Genomic DNA, 17,161 nt, shown 5'->3' on the forward strand with positions numbered 1-17,161 from the left:
GGGATGCACATTGTATGAACAGGTGGCAGGTTGTCGGATTGATTGTGAGATCTATCCGATCCCTTAATTTTATTAATAATTGGGAAATTCTTGCGAATATGCCCTTCTTTCCTGCAGAGAAAGCACGCATTCACCTCACCAAGGATTTCAATATGGCAAACAACGACTTCAAATTTGAGATTAATATTAACCATTTTGGGGAGATCACAACTAGGATTAATTGATATCAATACTCTAGCATCCAAATGTGGAATAAGCGAGGATGAATTATCCACCTGAATAGCTTTTCCTATCGGTTCCAGGATTTGGGGTATGAATCTCCACAATAGTTGAGGCACTTCTTGAATTAGAACCCATGTAGGGCACGAGAGTGAAAGAATTTATTCATTGACCACTTTCGGTGACCATTCTAGGGCATGAAATGTGCATTTTACGACAAACCAATATTATTTACTAAGCACTTCTTTCTACATTTTATGATCTTTAAAGAAAATAACAAACAATCCTTCTTGAATGAGTCTACAGAACGAAACCAAATATCCTAATTTAGTGTTCCATACATTCCTAATCTAATCATCAATGAATTTACAAGTAGGGCATTTATCCATATCTACAGCAGCAAATAAAATTACAGTATCTTCAAGTCTATCCTTTTCCATTTTAATTTCTTTACACATTAAGTCATTAGGAGAGATGAAGATAGATTCTCGGGTAGAGTGAGGGTCCTTACCTTCTCCATAGGGGCTTCCATTAGGGTTCATGACAAACCTTGCACCTTCGATGATAGAGGGAGCAGAAAGGGTAACCGCATCCTTGAATGTTTTGGCTTTAAAAGGGGCATCATTGCTGCATTTTTCGGAGCCTCCAGATGAGTCCTCCATTAAATGGCATTAAACGCTCACACTAGGGCAGGCAAGGTGAAGTGACAACGAAGAGGATGCTGGGAGTGTAGTCTACACACAAACCAAGATATTAACTCACCTTCGCGTAAGGCTCACGTACATCCCCTCGTCAAATCCTGCGGCCCTGCAACCCAGGGTTCAAACCCTAGGCCTAGTCACAGTTGCAGAGCGAGTCTCCGTTGATTATCATATTGGAAGTGATCGTTATATTAACTAGATTAATTTTCATCATTTTCTTAATAATCTTCGCTTTATAAGAAATTCATATCCAAAACATAAGATAAAAGATAATATTATTGATTATTTTACATAAATCAAACAATAAAAAAATATGTTAGAATATTCTTATATAAAAAAATATGTTAGAATATTCTTATATAAAAAAATTATTTTTTAGACCCAACATGATCTCTTAACTTTAGATGGAACATTTAATAATTTAAATAATTATAATATAATAATAGTTATAAGATTCATTATTTTATTATATTATTTTTATTATCGTTGGTATTATAAGATTTATTATTTTTATTATCATTGTATTAATTTATAAATATTTTAATTATAATAGTATTAATACACGAATACATTTATATACATTAAACATTCAAATAAATATAAACACAAAAACAAAATAAAAAATTAAATACTAACTAATTTTACAACCACAATATTATAATTTACTTTTAAATTGGAAAAAACTAATATAACCTTCCTCAAATCCCATGGGAAGATTCCTGAACTAATTTGAGTGGGGCCCCATCTTATGCACTATGTACATTAATTTTAAATTTTTTATTTTAGAGAGCTTTCCTGCAGTGTATTAATATTAATATAATAGCTTTCCAACTATTAAACAAAAAAAAATAATGATTTAAGCATAAGGTATATTCTAAATTTATTTGCCAGCAATATAATATAAATTACTTGGTTAGGCAGCAATTGTCAATTGATATGCTAATATAATATAAATTATACTTGATGAGATGACAATTGTCAATTTATATGACAATTGCCGCCTCATCAAGTAATTTATTAGTAGACGCTGAGATGCCTTTGTTTCTGCTTACAAACAAAGCATCAAATTTTCCCCCTTTTCAGCATTTCACATGATCCAAATGTAGATTTAGTCTCTCTCCTTCTTAAATAATGGCACCCATCTATTCACGGACCTATTTTCAATTCAAAACCCTGCTGAATGTCTGGCTTATATCTGAGTTTGCACCTTATCACGCAAGTTCTATAACTAAACATCTTACCCATCATCTGCAGATCTAAGGATTGCAATGACTTTTATCCTCCTAGAAGCTCAGTGCCCTGTAACATCTCTGTCCTCGAAGCCTTCATTTTAACAACACCCATTTGAGGACTAACAGTTGTTTGATTTGAGGTTTTTTGGATACCCCAAATCCAAAAAAATGAGTAGTAGAAGAGATTGTTGATAACTAATGCTGCTCTAGCATGTAGCTAGATTAATTTAGTTAATAGTTTTTTTGTTTATTCATGCAAATAAAGCATGTACTCCAGCATGCATGAATCCTTAGGACTATTTTTAGTTTTGCTTTTTGCATGAGTTTGTTTTTAGTAAATAAAGCATGCTGTGCATGCACTTATTGTATTCTTAATTTAGCGAGTAGTTTTCTTTTTTTAGTTTGAGAGCCTTAGTAGCTTTCCATGCAATGCTAGGAATATATTTAGAACTGCAGTTATTATTTATTCTTCTAGGCTGCAAATTCTTTATATATACAGCCTCTATGTAATTTTTTAATTAAGCTTCAATAAAGAAATTGGTGTGTGCAATTCCAAAAAACAAGGCACTTTATTTTTTATTCTGAATTGTGATTTCTTTTTGTAATTTCTTCTTTTTGCTATTATTGTTTGCTAATCAGTTGGTTCAGAGAGGATAGGTCGGGTTCAAAATTCTACAAGTGGTATTAGAGTAGGTAAAATTGTTTTGGGTTAAAGTTTTATTGTTGGAATTTTGCCAAAGTTAATCATGTCGAATTCTAACCATATGTCTGTTCCAGAATTTGATGGGAATGATTATGATTATTGGTGCATTAAGATGTTAACCTTTTTGATTGGAAAATATTTGTGGGAGATTATTTAATCAGTTTATGAAGAGCCAACTGATTGGAATGCCCTTACAGCCAATGAAAGAACAACAAGAAAGGAAGCATGGAAAAAGAATGCTCAAGCTTTGTTTCACATTCAGATAGCTCTTGATAAGAGCTTATTTCCAAGAATATCAGAAGCAACAACTACCAAAGATGCCTGGAAGACTCTACAGGAAGCTTACTAGGGTAGTGATCAAGTTAAAGTGGTCAAGCTTTAGACATTGAAGCGAGAGTTCAAGAATTTGAAGATGCAAGAAGCCGAAAGTATAAGTGATTATTGTGTCAAACTCAAAGATGTGGTCAATAAAATGGCTACACTTGAGGAAATTGTAAGCAATGAAGTTTTGATAAAAAAGGTGTTGAGATCTTTGACACCCAGATGGAATCATGTAGCAATAATCATAGAAGAAAGCAAGGATTTGACAAAACTATAGTTTGATCAACTAGTTGGATCCCTGATGTCTCATGAAGAAAGATTGAAAGATTCTTTAGAAGGTGTAGAGAAAGTGTTTTCCTCTAAATTGCTAATCACAAAAAATGAATATGCAAGCAGCCGTAGTTCCAAAATCAATCAAGGCCAAGGTAAAGGGAAAAGCCAAAATTCTTCAAGAGGTAGAGGAAGAGGTGGCTCAAGAGGAAGTGGTGGTTTCAGAGGAAGAGGTAGAGGCAGATTTGATAAGAGAAATGTTCAATGTTACCATTGTAATAGGTATGGCCACTTTGAAAGAGAATGCAGATTGAAAGAAGGTAAAAGTGTTAACTATGCTCAAGAAAGTAGTGACAATCCTCCTGATCACTTATTTTTATCTTATGCCAAGGGTGAAAATACTAGTAAAGATGTTTGGTGCCTAGATTCTGGATGCTCTAACCATATGACAGGGAATGAGAAGTTGTTCTCAACAAAGGATGGAAGTTTCAAATCCAATATCCAGCTTGGTGATGATAAATCATTGGAGGTTGCTGCCAAAGGAGCTATGGAGGTCCAAACAAAAGAAGGTATAAAGAGTATTCATGATATTTATTATACTCCACAATTGAAGCATAATTTGTTAAGTGTTGGGCAGCTATGTGAGAAAAATTATAAAGTAGTATTTGAGAATAAGACATGTACTATCTATGATAAGAATAAGGGTAATAGGGTGATCACTGTTGTTCCTATGACAAGAAATAGGATGTTCCCCTTGAGGTTTGGTGAACATAACAACAGTTTGACAAATATGGCTTATGAGGATTCAAGTTGGTTATGGCATCTCAGGTATGGGCATTTAAATTTTCATAGTTTGAAGTTTCTAACCTCACATGCATTAGTTTCTGGTTTGCCTAAGGTTGAGGAACACAAGGAGGTTTGTGAAGATTGTGCTAAAGGAAAGCATGCAAGAGAAAAGTTTCCAAAGGGCAATGCATGGAGGGCTCATCACCCATTTTAGCTTGTTCATTCAGATATATGTGGTCCTATGCAGACTAAGAGTTTGGGTAAGTCATCATATTTCATCACTTTTATTGATGATTACTCACGAAATTGTTGGGTATAATTTTTGAAGGCCAAAGATGAAGCCTTGGATACATTCAAGAAGTTTAAAGCCCTTGTGGAAAATGAGAAACGGTGCAAGATCAAGTGTTTAAGGACTGATTGTGGAGGAGAATTTTTCTCAAAGGCTTTCCAAAGTTATTGTGATTTTAATGGCATCAAGAGGCAACTTACTACTGCATACACACCTCAACAGAATGGAGTAGCTGAAAGGAAGAATCGTACTGTGGTTGAAATGGCAAGGTGCATGTTACAAACCAAGGGATTGAGTAATTCTTATTGGGGAGATGCAGTTGCTACAACTGTGTACATCCTCAACCATAGCTCCACTAGTGCACTAGAAAAGATGACTCCTTATGAAGCTTGGTAAGGTAAAAGGCCTAATGTTAATCATTTCAAAGTTTTTGGTTGTTTGGCTTATGTGCATGTACCTGATCAGAATAGACAGAAGTTAGATGCAAAGAGTGAGTCATGTATTTTTATTGGGTATAGTGAGAAAAGAAAGGCTTATAGATTGTATAATCCCCTCACTAATAAGCTTATTGTCTCAAGAGAGGTGATTTTTGATGAAGGGGGAGTTTATGGTCATAAAAAGGGCCATGTTGAGAAGCCAAAATCTGTTTTGAATGATGATATAATTGTTGATATTGATCATGAGCAGCCAACTAATGTTTCTATATCCAGTGGTTTAACTCCACCAAGCAATCCTTCATCAAGTTTTTTAGTACCAAGTTCAAGTCTAGCTTCTTCTCAAAGTTCTACAAGGAAGGTAAGGAGATTGAGTGATATCTACCAGAAGAGTGGAAATCAAGTACATGAAGAAAACCCAGTAGGTGAGACAGTGAATTTTGCTTTATTAGCCAAGGCTGATTTTGAACCATCATGTTTCGAAGATGCATGTACTAATGAGGTTTGGGTGAAAGCCATGGAAGAAGAGATGGATTCCATTCACAGGAATGACACTTGGGAGTTAACAAAACTTCCACATGACAGAAAAAGGATTGGCACCAAATGGGTCTACAAGACCAAATTTAACAATGATGGGAGTGTTGAAAGACACAAGGCAAGATTATTTGCTAAAGGCTTCACACAGAAGTATGGAATTGACTATGAAGAGACATTTGCACCAGTAGCAAGACAAGAGACCATAAGAATGTTGATTTCATTAGCAGCTCAGAAGAAGTGGAGCATACATCATATGGATGTGAAAAGTGCCTTCTTGAATGGGTACTTAGAAGAGGAAGTATATGTGGAGCAACCACAAGGTTTTGAAGTGGAAGGAAAAGATAATTATGTCTACAAGTTGAAGAAGGCTTTGTATGGCCTCAAGCAAGCACCAAGAGCGTGGTATGCCAGGATTGATGGATACTTTCAGGAGAATGGCTTCCAGAGAAGTAAGAGTGATCCTACCCTTTACTACAAACAAGAAGGTACTGATATTCTCATCATAAGTTTGTATGTTGATGATCTTTTGTATATGGGTAGTAGTTCTAAGATGAAAGATGAATTCAAAGCTGCTATGATGAAAGAATTTGAGATGAAAGATCTTGGTCTAATGAAATATTTTCTAGGAATGGAGGTTTATCAAAGTAAGGATGAGATTTTCATTTGTCAAACAAAGTATGCACAGGATATGCTAAAGAAATTTAATATGACTGATTGTAACCCTGCCTCCACTCCAAGTGCTCATGGAGATTTGTTATGTAGAGATGATGGTGTTGAATTAGTTGATGAGACAGCTTATAGAAGTATTGTGGGGAGTTTGATGTTTCTAATCCACACGAGGCCTGATATTGCCTATTCAGTTTCACTTGTTTCAAGGTATATGACAAATCCATCTGAAATACATATGAAGGAAGCCAAGAGGATTTTGAGGTATGTGAAAGGGAATTTAAGTTTTGGTATTCAGTACTACTCTTCTGAAAAGTTCAATCTAGTAGGCTTTAGTGATTCAGATTGGGGAGGTAGTATGGATGATCATAAATCTACATCTGGAAATTGTTTTTCTTTTGGTTCTGGTTTGATTAATTGGAGCTCACAAAAACAAAGTATTGTTGACCTCTCATCTACAGAAGCAGAGTATGTTGCAATTGCCTCAGCAGGTACACAAGCTCTTTGGCTCAGAAAAGTTTTGGAAGAAATTGGAGAAAAACAAATTCAGCCTACAGTCATTTATTGTGACAATGTGAGTGCCATCAAGTTAGCTAAGAATCCAGTTCATCATAGCAGAACAAAGCATTTTGATTTGAAATATCAATTCATTTGAGATTTGGTGTAGAAGAAGGATGTTGAATTGAAGCACATCAACACCCAGGATCAGCTAGCAGATATATTCACCAAAGCGGTTGCGAAAGCTCAGTTTATAGCACTACGAGATAAGATTGTCAGCCCTCTCAGCATCAAGGGGGAGTATATTGATAACTGATGCTACTCTAGCATGCAGCTAGATTAATTTAGTTAATAATTTTTTTGTTTATTCATGCAAATAAAGAATGTACTCCAACATGCATGAATCCTTAGGACTATTTTTAGTTTTGCTTTTTGCATGAGTTTGCTTTTAGTAAATAAAGTATGTTGTGCATGCACTTATTGTATTCTTAATTTAGGGAGTAGTTTGCTTTTTTTAGTTCGAGAGCCTTAGTATCTTTCCATGCAATGCTAGGAATATATTTAGAACTGCAGTTATTATTTATTCTTCTAGGTTGCAAATTCTTTATATATACAGTCTCGATGTAATTTTTTAATTAAGCTTCAATAAAGAAATTGGTGTGTGCAATTCCAAAAAACAAGGCACTTTGTTTTTTATTTTGAATTGTGATTTCTTTTTGCAATTTCTTCTTTTTGTTGTTATTGTTTGCTAATCAGTTGGTTCAGAGAGGATAGGTCAGGTTCAAAATTCTACAGAGATGGGCCCCTGTTCAGAGGTACTAGATCAACTTTTCGAGGATTGAGATTAGCAGTCGTAGTTGGAGCAGGAATTTTATTTGGGCTTATCTTTGCTTATCTTTACCCCCATGGCTTTCTACAGTCTTGAGCACCAAATTATGTTTCAATTGTCATATACCAAGTGTCATCGCAGGTATCCCTCACTGACCAGGAAGGCACTGTTTTTCTTTTTCTGTTTTGGAAAACAAAATTTTACAAAATATCAATGTTATTCGACCCCTAGGTGCTTATATTCTATGTATTCTTAGTTCAAAATTAGTCTGATTGAATTGCCTGAGTACCTCTTTTATTTATGAAAAAGGCATTGTTTTGTGTAGAGATGTAACGTTCCCTAGATAATTAGTTTCTACAGAATTTTAGTTAAAAAAGAAAGCTATAAAATTCCCAGAATGATCTTTTTGTTCTGAAAAGAATGATTTTTTGTAGAAAAAATATATAGAGAACCAAGATTCTGCAATTCTCTAATGCATATTTTTTTTTTCCAATTCAAAAGAAATCTGATCGAAATTTTAAAAGCGCCTTTTTATTGAAAATACTATCTGGGAAAAATGCAAAGAAATGCAAATATCTACAATTTCCAAATACGTAGTTTTTATAGAGTTTTGCTTAAATCACGTCCAACTCTTTTCTTTGAAAAAGCATGATTTAGTCATTTATGGAAAATAGGTCAAGAAAACCATGTTTCTAACTTTCTACAATCCCCAAATTCATAGCTTTAAGTTCTAGAAACAATCTCGAAATGCACAGCTTTAAGTCCTAGAAATAATTTGTTGAAAACAAATCTGAAAGGCTGTCTATTTTGAGTTGACAAAATCTATTGTCTTGATGTTGTTGTAATAAAAAAAAAGAAGATAAAGTGTGAAAGCCCAATTTTGACCACTTAATAAATTTTGTTTTTGAAGATCGTTAGATTAGAAAACCGTTTTTGGGTTTTTTACTTTTTTTTTTAACTTTTTATTTTTATTTTTTAATAACCTTTTGGCATATTAACTTGTGTGAATGATGCAAAATCATTTCTTTAGATTTATGTGGTGGTTAAGATAAAAACAACAAAATTTTGTGTTCATTATGTAAAAATTTATTAAGTTTTTGTTGTTTTTTAGGTGCATTTATCACGTGCATTTGCAAAACAAGTGAAGCATTTATATAGAGAGTTGCATACACTTGGTAAAATGAATGCCAAGCTAAGCAAACAAGTAAGAGAGCTGAGCTTGAAGGTCCAGCAAGTAGAACAAATCAAGGACAATGCCCAAAAACAGTTTTTGACCTTGGGGCTCCAAGTGAAGGTAGGGCCCATGGGGACTGTAAAAATCTTAAGAACAAATCCTTCAGTACTCTTAGATGAATTGGTGAATCCCAAACTTGCTAAACAACTTAAGAAAATTGCAGTAAATCAGGAGCTCATTGTTGCTCTTGCCAATTCAAATGTTAAGGATATGTTGCAAGTATGGTTTGAGAGCATTAAGCGAGCTGGCATTACAAATTATCTTGTAGTTGCATTGGATGACCCCCTAGTAGACTTCTACCAAGAAAATGATGTACTAGTGTATCGAAGAGATCCAAATGAAAGAATATTAAAGAACCTACAGAAAACAAGAGACAACCATGCTGTTTCAACATTGAAATTTGCAATGTTAAGGGAGTTTTTGCAGCTAGGATATAGTGTTTTGCTATCTGATGTAGATATTGTCTATCTACATAATCCATTTGATTTTCTTCATAGGGATTGTGATGTGGAATCCATGACTGATGGGCACATAAATATGACAGCTTATGGGTACAATGATGTCTTTGATGATCCTCCGATGGGCTGGGCTCGTTATGCTCACACAATGAGGATTTGGGTTTATAATTCTGGTTTTTTCTACATTAGGCCTACCATTCCTTCAATTGAGCTTCTGGATCGAGTTGCTAATCAAATTTCCAAGGAGCAAGCTTAGGATCAGGTAGTCTTCAATGAGGAGCTCTTTTTCCCATCTCATCCAGGTTATGAAGGGCTTCATGCATCAAGATAGACAATGGATTATTATAAATTTTTGAATACCAAAGTTTTGTTTAGAAGGTTTAGGAAGGATCCAAACATGGCCAGTTTTAAACCAGTTGTTGTCCACATCAATTATCATCCAGATAAGCTTCCTAGAATGAAGGTTGTTGTTGAGTATTATGTGCATGGAAAGAAAAATGCTCTTGATCCTTTTCCTGATGGTTCTGATTGGTGGATCAGTGAGGGAGAGGCATAGTTGTAAGTTATTGGAGGGACTGAGCAATTTACGATGCTTCTTGATGTTCTACAAAAAGGATTAGAAAATCTATTTGATGGCAACACACACAAGAGCACAAGAAACAAATGTTAGTGTTAGCAACAAAAGATTATCCTAAAGAGAGATATTTGGTTAAGTCAATTAAATCAAATAAATTCAATAATTTATTTAATTAATAGGAGAAGAGGGTTAAGATGAATTAATTAAATATTAATTTAATTAATTATTGATTGATAATTAAATAATCAAATAAATACTAAATATTCATTTAATTAAGTGGACAGATTTATGTGACTACACTTCTCATTGTCAGTTCCTTTCCATTTTGGCAATCTTCAAAGTGTACTGCAAAGTGGAAAGTCCTTTATATTTTAGGCTACAAGGGATCCAATAATTTTTTCATAAGCTTTTTGTCAATTGATGCTTCACAAATGTTCATTTTCTGGCATTAGAGGATTGCCCATTTACACTTTGAATTTTCTAATAGTATAGTTGTTATGCCAAGAAATGAAAAGGATTTGTTCCTTTATATCAATTTTTTTTCAACTGTAGATGATTGCTTGTTCTTGACTCTTCTTTAACAAGTTCATAGTATGTATTTTAGATTTTTGAGAATCAAGAATCCATGCATAATTTTACATTGCACTTCTTTTGAAAAAAAATCTTGCTACATGCTACTCCCATTCTGAAGTGTTTATAATGATACCATGCAATGCTTTTATGTTTTCTCTTCCTTTGTTCATAAATAGTCACTATCACAGTCAAGTGCATAATTTTCTGTTTCATGATTTCCTTGGTAGACTCATGTTATTGGTTTCCTTCTGATTGCATTTTTATAGTGTAAAATTCAAGTCATTGCTATTTTAAAAAACAAGTTCATTATTGTGTTAAGAGGAGATACTTATTTTATACACAAAAATGATATAAAATATCCATTGTGTTCTAATGAAGGTGAGAGGGCTCTTGCTGGAAGGAAAAATAGTCTTACTCAAAATATTTATCATGAACCCTGACATCAAACTCTTTTACTAATCAAAGAGTGATTCATACTTTGAGTGCTTGTATCAAAAAACTTATAGCTCCTCTTAACTGTTTTAGTTCTTTATCATCTTATATAGCATGAATAACTTAAAAACATTGACCTTCTTTTCAATACAGTTCATTTCTTCACATGTCGAAGCATGCGCAACATTTAGTTGCTTGGGATTTTTATGTCATGCTTTGTGCTTTCTTTTCAATTCTTAAAAATGTGCAATTTATGTCCATATCACACTACTATATATGTTGATTGTTTAGGATTGAGAAGCTCTTACATTATGCATTTTTTATCATCTCTATCTATAGGGAAGTGTCATGCATTTTTCTCTTGTGAAGAATTTACAAAAACTATGTTTAGTGGTTCTGTGCATGTATTATCCATGGATGGGAGCAATTAGTTCCCATTTGATCATTTGGGGTTGTGTAAAGATGCTTTGGGCTTCTGATCCATGTCTTGCATCTAAAATGATAATGAACCATTGATGTTTTAGACTGTAGATGCTTGTAGGCTTTTTTATTGGCCATTTTCATGATCTTTAACCAAAACAGATTATCTTTGTAGTTATTTTGAGAAGATTCTTTAAATTTTTCAATTTGGTCTTCGAACTTTTTTGTAGTTTGCAGATTGTAGCTTTGATGCAGTTAAATATTTACATGCTTAACATATCGATGCTAAGAATTAAAAGGGTCCAGTATGAACCACTGGATGGAAGCAAATCCTAAGTTTAATCACATTACTATGCTTATAGGCACAATTTAGCTTACGTTTTATAGTACTGTCTTTATTTGAGTAGATTATGTAGCAACTAGCATACACATCAATATTAACATGATTGGGTTTGAGCCTTATCACCACATTAAGGCATTTGATAAGTTCTCAATTATTCTCAGTTCCATGGCAGAGTTATACCTATGGATGGCTCTAAAAGAAAATGGTTTTGCCCACGTATAGAATATCTTGACTATATGTTAAATTTTGGTGTTCATTTAAGGTTTTGAAATCATATTATTGAAATATCATACAATTCACCTTTTTATGTACATGAATAATTTTGGCAGAACTTAGGTGTCATCCTCAACTGATTTTAAAGCTTCAAATATTGAGTAGGGTTTGTTCCATTTGTTGTTTATGATTGTGTCTGGTATATAACATAGGGGGGCATGATTGTAATCTTGACTTTGATTTCTGTAAGCATTGCATTTATAGAAAATAAAAACGCGTTAAGTTTTACTCAAGTTCTCATAAAACTTGCGGTGTTCTGGATCTTATTCATTATGACGTGTTTGGTCCTGTAGAAGTTCCTTTGATTGGAAAATTAACATATTATGTTTCATTTATTGATGATTTTAGTAGGACATGGGTATATTTTATAAAGAGTAAATCTGAAGTTTACAATCAATTTAAAGAATTTAAAGCAATGGTTGAGTTGTACACTAGAAAGAAAATTAAATGTTTGAGCACTGATAATGGCGGTGAATTTTTATCTAATGATTTTGATAGATTTTGTAAATATTGTGGCATTAATAGATAGAAGACAACTCTGTATTCTCCATAAAAGAGTGGAGTTACAGAAAGAATGAACATGACACTGATGGAGAAGGCTAGGAGTATGCTGAGTGGTGCTGGTCTAGAACAAAATTTTGGGTTGAAGTTGTAGCCACTACTTGCTACCTGATTAATAGGTCTCCTACATCAACCCTTGTTGATTAAACATCTATGGAAGCATGGTCGGGTCACAAGCCTTTATTGAGACATCTTAGAGTTTTTGGTTGTGAGGCATATGCACATGTGCCAAAGGAGAAGCAGACAAAGTTAGAGAACAAGGTTGTCAAATGTATCTTCATCAGGTACAATTATTGTGTGAAATGATACAAGCTTTGGGACCATGTTGCACAAAAGATAATTCATAGTAGAAGTGTTATTTTTAGAGAAATTAAGTCTCCTTCTATTACATTGCAGCCAGAACAAACTAAAAAGGAAGACGTGATTCAATTTCTTTCTACACCTGAAAGAGTTGAATCTAGGCCCCTAGATAGGCAATAAGTTGAGGAGAGCTCGTCTAGCTTTGAATCTTCAGAAGAGGAGGAAGAACCTCCAACTCAGCTTGTTTTAAGGTCTACAAGACATAGACAACCACCTGAAAAAGGTATTCACTTGATGATTGGAGATGTATTTTTTCTTTGAATACTAATGTGGATGAACTAAAATCTGTAGAAGAGGCATTAGTTATGAATGATGCATAATCCTAGAAGATTGGTATGTAAGACAAAATGACAGCTTTGAAAAAGAATGATACATGAGATCTTGTACCATTACCTTAAGGATGAAAGCCTATTGGTTGAAAATGGGTGTTCAAGGAAAAGATTGGTTTAGATGGAAACATTGAGAAGTATAAAGTAAGGTTGGTTGCAAAAGGCTATTCTCAGGTTGAGGGTGTTGATTATGGTGAGATATTTTCTCCTATTGCCAAAATGACATCCATTAGATTTTTGCTTTCTATTGTTGCTGCTTATGATTTAGAGGTTGAGAAAATGGATGTAAAAATTGTTTTCCTTCATGGTGATTTGGGGGAGGATATGTATATGACACAGTCGGAGCACTATGTGGTGAAAGGTAAAAGTAATTTGGTCTGTAAATTAAAGAAATCCCTGTATGGCCTCAAGCAAAGTCCTAGGATGTCGTACCAGAAATTTGATACATATGTGTTAAGTTTGTGATTTGAGCATTCCAAATTAGATCATTGTGTTTATTATAAAACTGATTGTGATCATTTCCAGTACATTGCATTGTATGTTGATGATATCTCATTCATTGGTAAAGGGAAAGGTATGATTTCAGAACTAAAGTCTCATCTCGTTGCTAAATTTGAAATGAAATATCTTGGTGTAGTGAAACACATTCTTGGGATGGAAATTAGAAGAGGTAGAGTAAATAGAAAGCTATGGCCAGGCCAAAGTAAATATGTGAATTCAGTATTACAGAGGTTCAAAGTGCAAGATTGTAGACCATTGCGTGTTCCTTTTACAGTTGGAATGAAATTATTTGCTGCAAATTGTCCTACATCCCCATCAAAGATGGAAGACATGAGCAAAGTGCCTTACCAAAGTGCAGTTGGAAGTTTGTTGTATTTTATGGTCTAAACCAGACATTGCCCAAATAGTGAGAATTCTATCTAGATATATGTCTAATCCTAGTAGAGTTCACTTGGATGCAGTCAAAACCTCAAAATATTCTTTGTGTTATCATGGTAATTCAGTTGGAGACATGATTTTCTTTTATATTCATGGTTATAAGGACTCAGACTGGGCAGGTGATATTGATAGCAGAAGATCCATCAGTGCTTATGTGTTTACTTTATTTGGTGGTGCAATTAGTTGGATGAGTAAGAAACAAGTTGTGGCTAATTTGTCCACTACTGAAGCAAAGTATATGACAGCTGCTCATGCTTGTAAAGAGGCCATTTGTCTTAAGAGACTATGTTCAGACATTGGAATAAAACAAGTAGCCATGATAGTTTATTGTGACAGTCAAACTGTGATCTGCCTAGCTAAGAACCAGACATTGCATGCCTGGACCAAGCACATTGAAGTTTAATATCATTTTGTCAGAGATATGGTTGAAGATGGCAAGGTGAATTGGTTAAGGTAGAAATTTTGATGAATGTTGTAGATTCTTTAACTAAGGTTGTGAGCATAGAGAAGTTCATATGGTGCTTGGAGTCTATGGCCCTCATGGCCCCTAGCAATTGATTTATTGTGTTGATACTCCCTTTGCTCTTGCAAGGTGTTCAACAAATGGGAGATTTGTTGGGAAAATGGTATCTCAACATTGCATTTACATGAAGTTACTGTAGACGTATAAAAATGACCATATTCGTAAATGAATATTTTATGTTCATTTCTCTATTTGATTAAATCCAATTTAATTAAATTATCCACATTCTTCTATTTTATTAAGTAAATTACTCAATTTATTTAAATAAAATTCACTATACCCATTTAATGAATAAATCATTTTATTCAATTAAATCCCCCTAGCCACTTTTAATTAAATTCAAATTTAATTAAATAGTTATTCTAAATTGAATAAATCTAATTTATTTAATTTCCCCACATTGCAACCAAATTGAATTAAATCTCTTTATTTCAATTAAATCCTATTATCCCTCCATCCACTTGCAAAATCCTAAACCCCTTTCTAATCCCTTCTAGAATCCTCTAAATTGCTTCTAATTAACCTAACCCCTCCTCTAAACTTTGTCACATCCCTAAACAAAGGGAAGTCACTTCTCAAAACCTCAAAGTCTTTGATAACCATTAAAGGCTTTCAACCTTCAACCACTAAATGTCTCAAAGTCTTTGATAACCTTTGAAAGCTTCCAACCTTCAACCACTTAATCTACAAAGTCTCCAATAACCATTAATGGTTAACCCAAACCCTCCTACATGGTTAAAACATTTGTTTTGACTCAACCTCTACCCAACCCAAGGGTCTCATTAGGCCTTTAATGCTTTGACCATGATTATCTCTTAATCATTTGCACAAAGGTTTATCCTTGGATTAACTCCTAATCCAGTGGGTAATCCTAACTTAGACTTGACCCTTAGCCTCTAGATAACCATGAGGTCTTCTCAAGCATTCAATGTCTCCAACCCCTTTTTTTAACCCAGTCTTATGTTGACATTTGTCACCATTTCATTGGTGCAATTTGCAAACATAGATCCCCAACTTTCAAATTCAACCCTTGATCAAACCATTCAATCTTGACCATCCATTTCCCTATTTTTGCTATAAATAGAGCTCTCATCCCTCCATTTTCATATAGAATTCTCCAAATTTGAGGCATTACACTTATGCTCAAATTCTTTCAAGCTTTCATATCATCTTTATGCTCATCATTTAGCCTCTTTTAGATCAGAATTACACTAAATATGCATGTTTAGAGTAATTTCTTTATCATTTTAGCTTAATCATAGACTAAATATAGTATGCTAGGATAGTATTCATACTAACCTTGTAATCTTATCATCTAGTTTATTGCATTTCTAAGATCATACATAGCTTAGCATCTATTTCATATTACAATTTTATCAAAGCATCTCTCGTTCTTATATTTGCCATCCCTAAACCATTTTGCTCAGTAATCTGAGAGCAAAGCATTGGTTTGAGGGACATTGTGAGATAGAGAACCATGGGATCCTCCTTGGGAAGTTGAGTAATACGTTATTACTCTATAGCTTGCACCAAGAAGTCCTATGTGTGTGTGTGGACTAGTAATTTAATCATATTTTCACATTTTAAGTTTTATAAGCCCACTTTTCCACCATACATTTCTGGCGCCCACCGTGGGGCCGACCCCAAATAACAAATCGTCTTTTCAAATTAATGACTTTTGCAGGTCCGTGGGAAACAGGAATCGGCGCGTCGAAAACATTCTTTAGCGCATCCGCCTAACAGTCTAGCGCATCTCATCTACTGTCTAGCGCGAAGGATCTCTGCTATAGCGCGTAAAGTCATTCCTTTAGCGCATGATTTTGTTTAAAAAAAAAAATTTCCTATAGGTCTCGAAGCGGGAAAAACACAGAATAGCACATGCAATAAACAACATAGCGCATCCATCCCACAGATCAGTGCTTGTACACCATCATCCAGCGTGTGCAAATCAGAAGTTAGCGCATCAAATTTTTAATTTTCCTGTAGGTGAAAGAAACAGAGTAGCGCTTCCAACCATAGAGTAGTGCATCCAGGAAATAGTATAGCGCATAGAAACACAAGTTTAGTGCATCTAGTTTTTATTGTAGTGCGTGCAGTCCATTCTGTAGTGCATCATAGATAGAAAAAAAAGAAAAAAATAAAATACAATAAAAATAAAAATAAAATTTTGTAACCGAACTGAAATTTTAGACTTGTGGAAGTCCCCCAAATTCTCTAACATTTTCCTTTTTTGGTTTGCTTGCAGAACTCTAACAAATTTCTTGCAGGTGGAGCGGACTCCCTTTCTTTTTAACCGATTTCTTTTGTTGACCACAAAATCAAAAATTTGCTTTGTTGACCATTTCCTTTTCATAGATCAGAAAATCATTGTTTTAAGGTAAAATGAACACCATGTTTTTGTGGAGCCACATCTCCGCATAGATTTTAGCAAATCACTGATTTGAAAGGATAAAATAAACCAAATTGATTGCTTTGTCTCGAAAGTGGAAGGAATATGCTCTCCCCTTAACTGGGTGATCAAAAATCCAGACCACTCTTACTACTTTCTTTAAAATTCAAGTATTACATCCTTTAGCAGGCTTGCCTTCCTGAGGAGTTGCAATCAACTCTTAAAGCCGTTTATGGCCAGTGTGAAGGGAACGACCTAAGTGGGG

General features: G+C 34.2%; 1 pseudogene; it reads left to right on the plus strand.

The window, feature by feature from the left end:
* The first annotated feature begins 884 nt into the window (after positions 1 to 884).
* On the plus strand, positions 885 to 9,733 carry LOC131063112 (arabinosyltransferase RRA2-like; annotated as a pseudogene).
* The last annotated feature ends 7,428 nt before the right edge of the window (positions 9,734 to 17,161 follow it).

This window comes from Cryptomeria japonica, chromosome 11 (genome assembly GCF_030272615.1).
Source record: "Cryptomeria japonica chromosome 11, Sugi_1.0, whole genome shotgun sequence".
Classification (NCBI taxonomy): domain Eukaryota; kingdom Viridiplantae; phylum Streptophyta; class Pinopsida; order Cupressales; family Cupressaceae; genus Cryptomeria; species Cryptomeria japonica.